Here is a 15,630-nt window from a genome sequence, read left to right on the forward strand (position 1 = left end):
AACTTGATCATTAAACAATTCATTAATATTGTAATGAAGTTAAACTTGAACATTAAACATAAATCATTAATAGACTGTAATTAAGTTAAACTTGAGACGGCATCGCACAACAGAGTAGTCACGTGGCGCGTCATTCTCTACAGGATGCACTGCAGGGAAATGAACATTTAATCATGAAGGCTCAGTATGTATTTGTAGCCAACGAAGTCATTTTTATAGTAGGCTAATATAGCTAATATAAATACATACAGCATGTGTTGCCATCATTATAAGGCTTATATAAGGCTTTTAAGTTTTTTGCGGCTCCAGACATATTTGTTTTTGTTTTTTTTTTTGGTCCAATATGGCTCTTTCAACATTTTGGGTTGCCGACCCCTGTCCTAGACCATTTAATGATTTATAGACGAGTATTAATACTTTAAAATCTATTCTGAAGTAACTGCCAGTGTAAAGACCTAAGGACCGGTGTGATGTGCTCTGATTTTCTGGTTGTGGTCAGAATCCTGGCAGCAGCGTTCTGAATGAGCTGCAACTGTCTGACTGTCTTTTTGGGAAGCCCAGTGAGGAGTTTGTTACAGTAATCCATCCTGCTGCTGATAAAAGCATCAACAAGTCCTCACTAAAAACAAAGAATCTGATTCTTGCAATATGTTTTGAGACGATAGTGTGCCGATTTACTTACTGCTTTGACAATTGAAATTCAGATCTCAAGGCGTTAATCCTAATAAATAAATAAATACAAATACAAAAATAGTACCTTCCTATAAAGATAGCAATCTGACAACCATGGTTTTATTTAAAATTTTGAAAAACAAAAAACAATTACAGTATGTTTTTTTCCAGTTGCTTTCACAAACAATTACAGTTTTGTATTGGCACTCAGTATCCAATATAAGGTCTGACAACGGCACCTAATGAACTGGATAAATATGAATGTATATTTTGCAGAAAATGTAACCTTAATGTTTCCATTTTATGATAATAGTCATAAAAACAACAAAGTGAGACCCAATGGCATTCAGACATGACTATATTAACAATACATCGCAGCCGTAAAATGCTTTAAAAAAAAATACACTGGAAAAGTTCATTCGCTGCTCTTCTCTTCAAAATAAAAAGCACATATTTCCAAGGCCTGTAAGTTAATTAAAAAGAAAGCCTTGCTGAATATCCCACAATGCACTGGGGTGAGTGATAAGAGCGAGCAGGCTAATTTGACTGAAACTGGGATAACAAAATGATGTGCAGAAAAGAAGTGCAAATGGAAAGAGCTCTAATCGACCCTGCTCGTGCTGTTTGTATGTGTGTGGTTTGAGTTCTTGAGGTTTTAGGTTAGAAAATCATCCTTTTTTTTGGACCATAAACCTCAAACACTTCACAATGATGTAATCGAAGAGATTAATACTTCTCTACCAGAGTTTTTTTTAACTGACTTTTACTCAGACTATATGTTTTACTCCAAATGCATATATTTTTGCATGTAAAAAAAATGGTATCCCATATAGCAATGCATTCACATTTGATCATGCTGTAACATTGCACAAATTTAAAGTCTTATGTATTAGCACAATCATAATAATATTGAAAATAATAATAAAAAAAAATATTCATAACAACAACAACAACAACAACACATTAGTAAAATAATAATAATAATAATAATAATAATAATAATAGCAACAAAAATACAATAAACAACAAAATAATACTATTAATAGATTATAATTAAAGTGAATATTACAATACAATTAATTTTTAGTTATCAAATAATATTAGTATATAATTTATTTATTTTATTTTTTAAAAAAAAGACTAATCCAAAAGCGGTTATCATTTTAAACAAAATACAAATAGAATGCATCGATGGTACTATATATATATATATATATATATATATATATATATATATATATATATATATATATATATATATATATATATATATATATATATATATATATATATATATATATATATTTTTTTTTTTTTTTTTTTTTTTTAAATCAAGTAAAACAACATTTATGAAGAGAATTTTCTCAACAAGTATATAAATATATAAAAAGTAAAAGATTACAAAACTATTATGGATTTACTTCTTATGACTGTTGGATGCAAGATTATTACCATTAACTAAAATCATAAAACTCTTGGAAAAAAGAAAAAACTTAATTGTCAAAAAAAAAAATTGAAAAAAATTGAAAAAAAAATTATACATGCATTAAATTTTATTTTTAGCTTAGTAGTAAAATATTCATTAGTGTATACACTCTCAGAAATAAAGGTAAGAGAGCTGTCACTGGGGTGGTACCTTTTCAAAAAGTACACATTTGTGATTAAAGAGTCCTTATTAATACATCAAAGGTACATAACAGTACGTAAAAAAGTACTAATGTGTACTAAAAAATTTTTGGTACACTGGTCACTTTATTAGGTACACCTTATTAGTACAGGGTTGGACCCCTTTTGCCTTCAGAACTGCCTTAATTCATGGCATAGATTCAACAAGGTACTGGAAATATTCCTCAGATTTTGGTCCGTATTGACCTGATAGCATCACACAGTTGCTGCAGATTTGCCAGCTGCACATCCATGATGTGAATCTCCCGTTCCACCACATCCCAAAGGTGCTCTATTGGATTGAGATCTGGTGAATGTGGAGGCCATTTGAGTACAGTGAACTCATTGTCATGTTCACGAAACCAGTCTGAGATGATTCGTCCTTGATGACATGGCACGTTATCCTGCTGGAAGTAGCCATCAGAAGATGGGTACATTGTAGTCTTAAAGGGATGGACATGGTCAGCAACAATACTCAGGTAGTCTCTGGTGTTGATACGATACTCAATTGGTACTAATGGGCCCAAAGTGTGCCAATGCCCCCCACACCATTACACCACACCAGCAGCCTAAAAGGCTGATACAAGACAGGTTGGAACCATGCTTTCATGTTGACGCCAAATTCTGACCCTACCATCTGAATGTGGCAGCAAAAATCAAGACTCAGACCAGGCAACAATTTTTAAAAACCGTCTTTTAGTAATTCTGGTGAGACTGTGCGAATTGTAGCCTCAGGAGTGGCCCCCAGTGTGGTCTTATGCTGCTGTAGCCAATCCACCAAGGTTGGACATATTGTGCGTTCAGAGATGTGCTTCTGCAGACCTTGGTTGTAACGAGTGGTTATTTGAGTTACTGTTGCCTATTAGCTCGAATTAGTCTGGCCATTCTCCTCTGACATCAACAAGGCTTTTGCGCCCACAGAACTGCCACTCATTTTTCACTCTTTCAGATCATTCTCTGTAAACCCTAGAGATGGTTGTGCGTGAAAATCCCAGTAGATCAGCATTTTCTGAAATACTCAGACCAGCCCGTCTGGCACCAATAACCATGCCACGTTCAAAGTCACTTAATCACTTTTCTTCCCCATTCTGATTGCTTAGTTTAAACTGCAGCAGATCGTCCTGACCATGTCTACATGCCTAAATGCATTGAGTTGCTGCCATGTGATTGGCTGATTAGACATTTGCGTTAACAAGCAGTTGGACAGTTGTACCTAGTAAAGTGGCCTGTGAGAATACATCTTTAACATACCAGTATGGTCCCTTTAAGTACAAATGTAAACCTTTAATACCACCCCATTGACAGCTCTTGTACCTTTATTTCTGAGTGTACTAAAATACCTAAAAACACTTTAAAAACCAAAGTAATAGTAAAAACCATCATCATTAAAATACACAAACTTAACAGTAAAAATAAATGCTAACATTAATATCAAATTTTATAAAATAAATAGACATTCAAATATGGCCCTGTGACAAATGTACCATGTTACTGTTCAAAAGTACATCCCTGCATAGTTTCAAACACTATGAAACAGTCAGCATTATGCAGTACTAAATGTTCATCATGCAGCACTCATGACTTTACATTGCAGTTCCAAACTACTGTCAACAAGCAATAAAACAGACCCCAAGTCCCCAAAATGCATCCTATTATTACCCAAGCAGCACAGAAATGAGCATGCAAATCAAATACATGAGTGACTGAGATGAAAACTGATAAATCATCCCCAAACCCCTGCAAACACCGAGGTCAAATAACAGACGACACACCAAATAACCGAAGCGGGTGACATCACAAACTCTCTGAAGGTTGATTAGAGACTCTTTCTTCTCCTCACAGATAAATTGTAATCCTTTCGCACAAAAAGTATGCTTGGCGGTTTTTGCGAGAGCAATCAGCGCACACTTTCAAATAAGTGACCACAGTGTCACTCCAATTCAGCGGCACGGCGGCCTGACGGACACCGAAGAGACTCAACACCGACAGCAAACACACAATTTATTAGCCACATTAGGAGATGGAGAGAGAAATGTTTATTCAAAACCAGTAGCACGTATAGAATAAAATAAAAGCTATGGGAATGCACAACAGAAATTGTATTTAAATTAATTATGAAGACAGAAGTGGGTTTATCAAATGAAATGCTAATAAATGTGGTTGAGGGGGTAAATGAGTTATTATGCAGGCACGTGTCTGCATATTAACACATCAATGCGCTTTGAGCAAATTGTGTATTTGACTCCAATATTCGATTTTAATCAAGTGCTTTTGATTGGTTGACACATGAGACTTCTTGGCTGAAGTTTGATGAGAAAGACTTTGAGCTAGATTTATTTAGATCTCATCTGCACAAATCCTCTTTTCACCTAAAAGTACTAGGGTGGCCTATTAAGGTACACCTTAATAAAATGGGAATGGTTGGTGATATTAACGCCCTGTTGTGGCACATTAGTTTATGTGAGGGGGCAAACTTTAAGATGGGTGGTGACCATGGTGGTCTTTTTGAAATCGGCCATCTTGGATCCAACTTTTTTTATTTCAAAAGGAAGAGGGTCATTTCACATATCAAATTTATTGTTAATTTCACAAGAAAAACAATGGTGTGCTTTTAGCGTAACTTTATTCTTTCATGGAGTTAATTACAAGTTTCTGACCACTTATAAAATGTGTTCAATGTGCTGTCCAATGTATTGGATTGCTAATGCAACCCTCTTGTCCCGTTCTTCACACACTGATAGCAACACCGCAGGAGAAATGCCAGCACAGGCTTCCAGTATCCGTAGTATCAGGTGCTGCACATCTTGTATCTTCACACAAAATTGCCAGTCTACTCGAGCACAAAAGAGCCGGGGTAATAAAATAAAAATATTTTTAATAGTCATACATTTCTATTTGTTTCTTTCTTTGATTTGTGTGTTAATTAAATTATTTATGTATTATAATGGTTTTCTGTAGGTTTTTAGGTAATTACATGGTTTGAATGTCTCATGAGGAATGAATAACATTATTCTATTATACATTGTAACTAACTAATAAAGTTTGTTTCACAGCTAACCATAATTACATGTTTAAACTGAATGAATATAATTTTAACAGTTGGACTTGTTTGGATTGAATGGGGAAAATACATTGTATTAAATTGCATGTTTTTTTTAAATCGATAAAGACAGGAGAGGGTTTTATTTAAGCACTTAAGCATCCAAAAGCACAAACGGAGCACTTTAGCTCTATAAATAGTGCTAATGAATTTCATCATGTAGATTCCCCCTCTAAAGTTCATGCATCTAAAATCTGGAATATAAGATGCATTTTCTGGCAGATTTGATGGCTATTCTTCTTTGCCAGTACACAAACCACATCCAAACTCAAGTTTACAGCAAAACATAATAATGACCAAAACAAATTAGACATGTTTCTTTTAATTACACACTTCAGAAAGAGACAAAAACACAGCGAAAGTAATTCACATTACACTATAGTTCTTAAATGTATAGGCGTAAATTGACCAGTTTAATGCATTTAAATTGCATATACTATTTCCATCCAAACTAATATATCATACATATATTTGATGCATATTTGCCAATCATGCATAAATAGTGTTAACAGACTCAATGTGTGTTTAAAACACAAAAAGCAGAACATTTAACACCAATAAATTTTATTTCTTTAAAGAAACAATGCATTGAAGTGTTTAGTTTCTGCTCAAAGGGCAGCACGGTGGATCTGTGGTTAGCACTGTCGCCTCACACCAAGGTTGCTGGTTCGAGTCCTGACTGGGCCAGGAGCCATTTCTATGCGGAGTTTGCATGTTCTTCCGGTGTTGGCGTGGGTTTCCTCAGAGTGCTCTCCCACAATCCAAATGCATGCGCTAAACTAAATTGACCATAGTGTACGTGTGTGTGAATGAGTGTGTATGGGTGTTTCCCAGTACTGGGTTGTGGCTGGAAGGGCATCCGCTGCGTAAAATCTATGCTGGAATAGTTGGCAGTTCATTCCACTGTGGCAACCTCTGAAATAGAGACTAAGCCGAAGGAAAAGAAATGAATGGGTTTCTGCTCAAAAATAGTTTGTTAGCACTTATGCAACTACAGTAAGTAAAGCTCTTCAGTACACTGAAAAATTATTCAGAGATGATTACTTGGATTTACTAAAAAAAGTTTACGTTAAGTGGTTGTAAACAATTTATTTGTGTTGAATTTAAACAAACAAATTAAGTTGAACATTATTAAACTTAATTTGTTTAAATTCAACACAAATAAATAGTTTGAAACAGTTATGCATGCAACACTTCAGTGTAATTTTCCACTTTAGTTATGAAAAATAAAAGCTCACATGAGTATTGAGGAAAATATATATAAATATATTTGAGTATTATTCTGGCAAATATTTTATTTTTTTTTTAATTTATTTTTTATAACATTTTTATACATTACTGACAAAAAAGCCTCACATTAGTTCATTTTCCATTCCATTACCAAGCTTTCTATTAATGTTAACTTTATTAGGATAGGACAATATTTAAAATCTGAGGGTTAAAAAAAATCTAAATGCTGAGGGGAAAATAATCACCTTTAAAAGTTGTCTAAATAAATAAATGCACATTACTAATAAAAATAAGTTGATATATCTACAGTAATATAATACCGAACCTAACATTCTTATGGACCTAAAATAACTTGATATTCTGATGATTTCTGCTATGCCTTTTTACAATGTATTTTTAGCTATTGTCAGAATTACCCGTTTTTGTGGTCAAGAATCACTTATTTTATTGATTTAATAATAAAAAAAAAATTTAACATGCAATTCACATCCATAAATCTAAATATTTAGATACATAGGGCATACAACAAATCATCTGTATCCAAACTAGACGCTTAAGTCTGAGAAACTGGCTAAGATTGAAGTCTATGTTTACTATGTTCACAAAAAAAAACTAAAATCAAAAGCATCCAACCTGCTGAATAAAGCATTCATTCTTCCTTTACATCTTTTTGATGTTACTTCTGTTGTACACAAAGGAATTTATAATGAAGAGTATTGGAAAAAAACAGCCATTGATGTCCATAGTAATTTTGTTCCTACTATGGATAGCTGCTTTCATCCAGCGTTCTTCGGAATATCTTGTTCAAATAAGAAAAAGAAAGAAGAAAATTTAAGAACCACTTGAGGAAACGTTCACCTCTGGGTAAACTATGCCTTTAAGTATTTTAAACATAAGTACAAGCATCATTTGAATCATTTCTCATGTCCAAAAGGTCTACACCTCTACAAAAATGAGAGAGCAGAGATGTGAGGCAATGGGTGAAGAAAGAATGTCTCCACATGCAGTCTTTCTGAAGGACAGAGGCCGAGCGTGACCAAGCGCTTATTAAAAAGCGGTGAGTGAGTGAGATGAGGATGCCGGTGCTTGCCAGACCACCAAACAGCAGGGGAAGGCAAAGCATGACCAAGAATGAGACTCAGGTCACGACATGCAAGAAAATAGATGAGCGAGAGAAGCAGAAATACATGTGGGAAAGGTTAGAAGAGTATCTGAAAGATATGGTAGCGTTAATTAATGGGGAATTTTGTCATTTTGTTGAATTTCAAAAGTAATGACTGCTTCTGGTGGCATGGTGGCTCAGTGGGTAGCACGGTCACCTCACAGCAACAAGGTCACTGCTTCAAGTCCTGGCTGGGCTAGTTTGCATTTCTGTGTGGAGTTTGCATGTTCTCCCCATGTTGGTGTAGGTTTCCTCTGGGTGCTCTGGTTTCCCCCACAGACCAAACACATGTGCTATAAGTCAATTGGATAAATTAAATTGGTCGTAGTGTATGAGTGTGTGAATATGGGTGTTTCAGTACTGGGTTGTGGCTGGAAGGGCATCTGCTGTGAAAAACGTATGCTGAAATAGTAGCCTCTTCATTCCCCTGTGGCGACCTCTGAAATATAGACTAAGCTGAATGAAAATGAATGAATGGATTGCTTTCAAACAGGTCCATCAGATGGCATTTATGCTTCCATGAGGTGCAATATATTCAATATCCATTCGGTCAAAAGATTGGAATAATTCATAAATATTACTACAATTTTAAAAATAACTTTGATTAGAATTAAAGAACTTGTTTTATTCCTGCCATTTTTTAAAAATCACCATTACTCCAGCGATTCATGATCCTTAATGTATCATCTTTTTTAATTCCTTCCTTTAATTCCTCATTTCTTTTTACTTTATTGAATTCCGATATTTTTTAATAATGGCTTAGTTTCTATAAATTTTAAAAACAATGTTGTTTTTGTGATTAATATGAAGTTCATTTAACACCATTTATTTGAAAATCTTGTAAAATTAGAAATGCACTCTAAACAAAATGTTGGGTTATTTCCAGACAAACATCTGGACAAATCCAAATATTGTTTCATTTGGGCCAATACACTTAATTGTAAATAGTTAACCAATCAGTTTTTGTTTGTGTTTTTCCCACAACTGGGTTGAAATAACCCAGCATATTTCAGTGTAGACCTAAAGTGTGCACCACAGTTTTCTACAATAAGAGGTTTTCTTGAGCCACAACTCAGCATATTAGAATTTGGCAAAGATTTGAGTAATGATGCATATCTATATTAAAAACTGTTTGGTAACACATCAAGGTGTCCTTGTTACACATTCTGTGAGCTTACTACTAATTACAGTTAATCCCACAATCTTACCCGAGGTATGTTAATATTCTCAGTAGTTGAATGAATAGTTATGCTGTAACAAGTACACCTTAAAATAAAGTGCAACAATTTTTTTAACTGTGTTTTCTAATGCAGCCTTTTAATATTTTACTGTAAAAGGTTGGGGGATGTCGACTAATTTGAAGTCTAATGTGAAAAATTGTGATAGACGATGGCATCGTCACAAGGCGGCGGTGAATTAATCATTAATAAATAATTAATTAATTCATAATGAATTCATTATTTGTAGCCTACCGTTTCAACTACCTGACCCGCATGGTCTTTGTTTTACCAATAACCAAGTCAAAAATAAGGATAAGTCACACACAAATTTCCACCCGTCAATCACTTTTCCACAGGACTCTAGCATGAATAGGCGGAGTGATCTGTGTCGTTATAATGGCGTCGACAAACTTGGTTGGTAAAAACCAACAGAAATCAACCAACATCTGAGGTTTTTGCTAAAATACAAGCATGAAAGCGAAAGATTGAAGCAGTGTACTGATGCTGTGACAAGTTACCTGATATATTCAAAAGACCGAAGAGTAACAACTATAGCGAGACACCATCCAGTGAAACATCCTTGACAAACTGTTAGATGTGCACTGCTCTTTGAGGTTTTGTGCTCAAAGCAGCTGACTGCTGGAACTCAGGCGCGCGCAAACGCTGCAGCACATGACAGAGTGTGTGTGCGGTCACGCGATGCGCATTTTCAGCGGTATTGTGTGGAAGGAGGGCTCTTCAGAAATGCTAGATGAAACGCCAGTGTGGCCGTGAATTGTTTTCGTTCTAAAATGTTATTTCGGGATGCCGGCTCAGCATTGTGATTTCTATCAGCCATCGGTAGGGCCAGACGGAATCTGCGGATGTTTTTTGCTATTTCTGCTGTGAATTTGGGTAAAAGTCTGCAGAATTATTTTGGGAGTATCATAACTAAAACCTTACATGTATGAAATAAAAAATATTATCTTTTTAACTTATTTAAATGTTTAAAAAGCAAATCCAATTAGATTCACTTTATTTGGTAAATAAAGCAAGTTTGTCATTTAATATATGAAGTAAAAGACAGAAAATGTAACTGTACAAACGTCATTGTACAAAAATCAGATGAACATTAGTCAATATTACTGAAATGAATTAAAAAAACCTGAATAAATATACATGTATACACATTTACTCAAGTAAAAGAACAGAATTATTGATGGGCTAAAAATCTGTGCAATTCTGCGGAAAATCTGTGCAATTCTGCACGCACATATTCCGGGTGGGCCTAGCCATCGGCGATAGACAATGGCATCCTCTATCGACCCAACCCTAATACTGTAGATGCGGACTTTAACATAAAATATTCTTTCAGAAACAATTTTAATGCAAGTATTCATTTAAAGTTTAACTGCATACATCAACACAACCTTCGAAATAGACCAGATTAGGATTTTTAAAGGGATAGTTCACCACCTCACCCCCCCCCCCCCCCCCCCCCCCCCAAAAAAATGCTAATTCTATAAATTTACTCATCCTCCACTTTTTCCAAACCGGTTTCAATTTATTTCCTCTGCTGAACACAAAAGGTGATATTGTGAAGAATATTTCTACAAGATTTAGCCATTGACTTCGTTTTTTTTTTTTTCCTACTATGATTGCCAGTGGCTACAAATTATCAACATTGTTCTAAATATCTTCTTTTGTGTTCAACAGAAAAAAAAAAAGAAACTCAAAGATTTGGAACCCCTTGAGTGTGAATAAATTGTGATTTTTTTTTTTTTTTTGATTGAACTTTCCCTTTAAGTAGACTAAATGTTACCAACCTCATAACAGTTAAAAGCAGCATTTTTACAATTTTGTACACACTGAACGTCTCTCAAACTGTGCCGAATTGTCTTCAGGGACCACTGTTCCAGGTTCCTGGCCGATAAAACACAGAAGTTGCAAAGGGACGTCTATTATCACCCTCTGCGGCTGCTTATCGGTCTAAATGTGTGACTTTGGGTCAATACAATCAGTTCTGGGGGAATGGGAGAGAGCCTAAATTTAACCGCCTTTGTTTACCCTTATCTCACGAATGCTGAAAACTCTCTCACCAAAGACAAGATTACCCAAAATGTAAAGTTTCTCTTCTCTTAATCAGTGAACCGACCATTTATGTATGCGGTTTCTATTGCAATCAACCACATTTATTACCCTGGAGTCTGGACCACAAAACATCATGTTGCATTGATATATTTTTGAAAATAGCAAAAAATACTTATTGAATGATCGATTATTTTATGGCGTAAATCAACAGAACACTGAATAAAGATCAGCTTCCGCCGATATAACTGGAAATTATTCAAATATAATTACTTCAAAAATTACTTTAATTTATTACTAGTAATATGCATTGCTAAGAGCTTAAAGGTTCTGTGAATTTACAAATAATGTATATTTATTTTTAAAATGTATTTATTTTGTATTTTTTTAATAGAATATGCAAAAAGGTAAAAAATTGGGATCATACAAATACAAAGAAAATGAAACAACAAAAACAACAACAATATAGTCAGGTACTGGCAGGTGCATGTGTGCGTGTACGTGTTTTTAAGACATATCGGGACAAAAATCTTTATAATGACATAGGTATTGCACAGATATTACAAAAAGGAGGTGAAATATGAGGACATTGGTGACGTCCTCATTTCTCAAAATGCTTATAAATCCCACAGGATGAGTTTAATCATTAATCATGGATTTATTCATGTCATCTCCAACTTCAGTTTCTCATCATATCATCTGACCAATCAAAAGCTCTCTAGTATCTGACATGCCCCACCCCTTCAAGACGCTTCTCATTTGCTTTTAATTTGATGTGCTCGAGCTCAGCCACTCTCACTGATGTTGTGATACCTCACAGAGTTGTGATAAAACAAAATGCTATTGGCTGTTTTTTTTTAAGAAAGGGGAGGGGAGTTCCCCGTCTTTGAGTTTTAGTTCAGATTAAAAGACAAACATCAAATAAAAATGCACATTTTAAATCATGGGACCTTTAACTTGGATAAATTTGTTAATTTCTCAATATTTAGCTTTTTTTTTATACCTTCAGATTCTAGATATTCAAGTAGTTTTTTTTCCCAGCCAAATTGAACAAACAATAGAAGGTTTATTTATTCAGCTTTCAGATGATGTATAAATCTCAAAATTAAAAAAAAAAAAAATGGCACTTATGACTTAGTTTTATAGTCCTTGGTTACATTTATTTGGTTGTTCAACTGATTAACAGTCTGATTACAATGAAATACTGAAACAAACACCTTCTATGGGTTGCTTGCAGTTGACTAGTCATTCAACAACTAAAAGCCTATTCATTTACATTCAGATGAACCTGAAAGCAGCCTCTACATTTAAAATTATTAGTCGACTACTTGATGAAATCTCACTAACCAATTTTCTAGTGTGTTTTTATAATTTATGATAAATATTGGAGAGCAGAATGTTAACCCTGCTACTGAACTTACAGAAACCTACATACTATGCTGATGAAAATGACCAAATAGTTATGCTTTGGGTTGTATTAATCAGTCGGAACACAAATAGACCACCAAAAGTTAGTAAAAAAATCTAGAAAAGAAAAAAAAAAAAGGGACTCTTTCTACGCATCTGTGTTTGTGATTGGTCAAACTAAATTTGTATTTCCAGGGCAAGAATTTTGAAAATATTCATGTTTGTTCTTACCATTTCCAGTCAAGCAGATGAAATATTAGGCTAATATCATATTTAATACTGCTCATTTGTATATTTTACCACCTATTAAATTTGGTTTGTCAAAATATTGCACAAAGTCCTCTAAACGATTTAGCAGTTCTTCCTGTGGTTTAGACAGAACAAATACGTGGAACACCATATTTAGAGGTATATTATCCATGCAATACATTACAATGTTTACTTTGGTAACTGACCAAATCAGGACATGAGTGTAAAGCTATAGATTATAAACAATGGTTGTTTCAATACATGTATTATTTACATGCAAAATAATAGACTTCTTATGCACAGAAACGTGAAAAAAAAAAATGGATTTTTCTCAGTTCTGAATTCATCTACGATCTTTTTACTCAGATTTGGACCCCCGTTCTTCAAAAAAAAAAAAAAAAAAAAAAACATTTTGTTCAAAAGTCTGATTGGATGCATTTTCTGTACTCCTGTTTCCGCTGAGACATACACCCTTAACAGTGAACTACTGTAGGTCTCTCTGACCTCTAGGTCAAAACTAAAGAGCTTAAATCATTCCAATTTTTACAAACATAATGCAGCATGATGGGGAGATTACCATAATCATCTCTGATTACAATAATGTTTTTTTTTTCCTAAAATTCCCTGAAGGAAAAAAAAAACTGCTGTCTTGGAAGAACCTTGAGGGACACTGCAAAAAAAAAAAATGGTACACTGCAAAAAAATAAAAATAAATAAAACAAAAAGTCATAACTACAAATGTTTGTCTGTTACTTTATCTTATTTTAAAAAGTTATTTGTGTTTTACCTAAAACAAATTAAGCTATACAACGTTTACCTTAGTCAGTTTGTTTGATGAAAGTTCATTTGACTAGAAAAGTTTTACAAACTTTAAAACAAACAAACACAAGGTAGCAATAATTTTTACACTGTATAAGCTAGTCCTTTTCAATGTGATGTCCATAAACATTTCCTGCCTTGTCAAACTATCTTATAACTGCAACAAAAGGCAAGTTAATCATAACTTAACGTTATACCAGCTATTATATTATTATTTATCAATATATAGACCTTTTTGGATTCTCCTAAGCTATGCAATTTAAATTATTAATTATTATTATTATTATTATTATTATTATCATTGTTTACATTCATTAAAATGGTCTATAACTAGGGCCAGACAGAAACTGCGGACATTCCTTGGTATTTCTGCTGAACATTTTCAGAAAAAAAAAAATAGAATGATTTTGAGTATCAACACAAAACTTTTATGAAATAATAAATATTACCTTTTTAACTTTAATGTTTACAATGCAAATCCAATTATATCAATTTATTTGATAAAGCAGGTCTATCATATAGTATATCAACTAAAAGACAGGAAATATTACTTTAAAACTGTATCATTAACTCATATCAGTCAATAATATTGCAGAAATTAATCTAAAAACTGAGTAAATATAAATTTACACATTTACACAAGTAAACACCGATTTGATTGGCCAAAAATCTGAGCACTCAGATTCCGTGTGGGCCTATATATAAAACTACATAAGAATACATGAAATTATCATAGGAAGAACCATATTAAGCAATGAAATTACTAACAGTATGAGTAAAATGCTATTGACACGTGTGCTATAACAAATACAAACCGAAGTCTTACAAAAAAGACTTTTTTTTTGACTATTGAGAGATCCATAATTAGCCTCAAGCACAAAAGCACCTACAAATCCAGTCAGATCAACCCAACAAGGAAACAAAACACGCTAAACAGCACGCAAACACATCCACGTCTGGCCAAAACAATCCGGATTGATCAGGATTTGTGCTGTTTCATTAGACCCACAACCCGAACTGAATTGGGATGATATCCATGATGTTACCAGTCAGTCGTCATCGTAGTGTACTTAATAGTGTGCTTCTACTGTCATCTAGCGGCCAACTAGGTGTATATAACAAGTTTGTGTTGCTTCTTGCCAAGCGACTAACAAAACCTCTTACCTTAATACATAGGCCTATCTTGTTTTGATACTCCTCAAACATTGTGTTGGGTTTAATTATTCATCCTCACAGTTTTAAGCGATTAATTCATGTTGGTTTTCCTACTGATACAATTCTTACTAAAAAAAAAAAAACTGTTCGGCCAAAGCACATCTTCCGTCATTCTTTTTTGAACAGGTAACTGGCTTAGGCAGCGCCACACCTGGACTTTTATTAGCTAATTAGGTCAGGGGGGCGTGGTAAAATCAATCTAAGCCAAAAGGAAGCTTTTTATTGGACAGAATTCGCACATGCAAATAAGTGCGAGGTGAGTTTGCTTTCCCTGAACATAAATATTTAATTTATTTAAAAGCTGATTGTGTTACATTTATTTCCATTCATCTGATAAACGTTAACGTTTAGGGATACAATATCATTTACATGTAAAAAAAGCTAAAATATTACATAAACCACATCCTTTAAATTAAAATTTAAGTCTGATTAAATTACATTAGAAATTATGCGTTTTAAATCTAAATGACTTATGTATTAGCCTATAAAATTAACTTATATATTACATGTTATAAAAATTAATTAATAATTATTTGTTTATTGTATTTTCATAGTCAATTGTACTATATAACTATCTAGGTGAATTGGATTAACTAAATTGACTGTAGTGGGTCAATCTTGCATTTCTTGCATGCTTTTAACACTTACTTTTGCTTCACAGAGATCTTCTAGATATTCAAGTTTTTCTCAGCCAAACAATGACATATGATATTCATACAATAAATGAAATTTATTTATTCACCTTTCAGATGATGTATAAATCTCAATATTAAAAAATGACACTCATGTGTCACTCAGTTTTATAGTCCTTGGTTACATTTATT

At 33.7% G+C, this 15,630-nt stretch overlaps 1 protein-coding gene across 1 annotated transcript in view; it reads right to left on the bottom strand.

Annotated features, from left to right (window-relative positions):
* Positions 1-335: 335 nt before the first annotated feature.
* The window catches only part of slc12a5a (solute carrier family 12 member 5a), a 2,560,186-nt gene continuing 2,544,891 nt past the window's right edge, over positions 336-15,630 (bottom strand). The window contains exon 20 of the transcript XR_015494310.1: positions 336-375. The gene's annotated coding sequence lies outside the window, so the exon portion shown is untranslated. The remainder of the gene's footprint in view (positions 376-15,630) is intronic.

Source organism: Danio rerio, chromosome 6 (genome assembly GCF_052040795.2).
Source record: "Danio rerio strain M-AB ecotype USA chromosome 6, GRCz13ab, whole genome shotgun sequence".
NCBI classification, from domain to species: Eukaryota; Metazoa; Chordata; class Actinopteri; order Cypriniformes; family Danionidae; genus Danio; species Danio rerio.